Source organism: Octopus bimaculoides, chromosome 6 (assembly GCF_046866305.1).
Source record: "Octopus bimaculoides isolate indiv1 chromosome 6, ASM4686630v1, whole genome shotgun sequence".
NCBI classification, from domain to species: Eukaryota; Metazoa; Mollusca; class Cephalopoda; order Octopoda; family Octopodidae; genus Octopus; species Octopus bimaculoides.
In genome coordinates, this window is record NC_142933.1 from 57,557,340 (window position 1) to 57,558,254 (window position 915).

Here is a 915-nt window from a genome sequence, read left to right on the forward strand (position 1 = left end):
ATTTACTGGTACGCCATCACACTTAAGACTCGATTAAAACTGCTGCTACTGGCTTCTTGTTGCTTTCCTCGCACTCCAACTCAGCTACAGTTCTTACATGTCAATACATACTAAACTCAGAATCAGCACTACCATCCGTTGAAGAGAAGCTGCAACTGACTTATTTCATACTACCTCTTCCTACTGCTGATGTCAGACATCGATTTTAATAAATCTTATCACTTATCCATCAGTTTGTTTGAAGCTTCATACAATTTCACCTCTTTCCTTCAAAAGCTAAGCATTTCAGTATTTCTTCTTTTTTTTCTTTTCTTTTTTTTTTTTCCTCAATAAGAAACGGTTGTGTGATGTGAAAGTAAAATAATTCAAAGCAGCAACAGGCAATCAAAAACATCAATAGAATTACTGGAATTAGGGGAAAAAAAATTAGAGAATAAGCTCCTTTAATAAAATTCATGATTTTCAATTATAATTTCAATATTTTCAATAATACTTTTATTATCATTTTCCCTTTATATTTCATCATCATTTAATGTCCTCTTTTCCAAGGTGGCATTAAAATTGAAAACAAAATCATAAGATTCCTTTTACTCAGGGTCTTTCCTTTCTTAGAAAATTTTGATTGTATATTTCTTCCCATCTTTCAAGTAAAGAGCAAATTTTTAAAAAATATATACTACTGCCTTCAGACCTAATTTTTTCAAAAGTTTTATTTGGAGATTGTGGAATCTATTACATTTTAGTGGGTCAATGTTAGATGCTTGTGTAGAAACTTAAGAGTTTCACAACCATGAAAAGACTTGCTGTCAACTTTATCTAATAAAACCAGAGTGAGAATTAGCTGCCGTTTAAGATTTTAAAAAACTGCTTCTTTAGCATCTATATCAGTACTTTATCATCTAAACATTTCTAAAC

General features: G+C 30.8%; 1 protein-coding gene across 1 annotated transcript in view; it reads right to left on the minus strand.

Annotated features, from left to right (window-relative positions):
- Window positions 1-681, minus strand: part of LOC106878752 (ras association domain-containing protein 5) — a 247,897-nt gene extending 247,216 nt beyond the window's left edge. The window contains exon 1 of the mRNA XM_089353948.1: window positions 1-681. This exon is cut by the window's left edge and continues 234 nt beyond it. The gene's annotated coding sequence lies outside the window, so the exon portion shown is untranslated.
- Window positions 682-915: the final 234 nt, after the last annotated feature.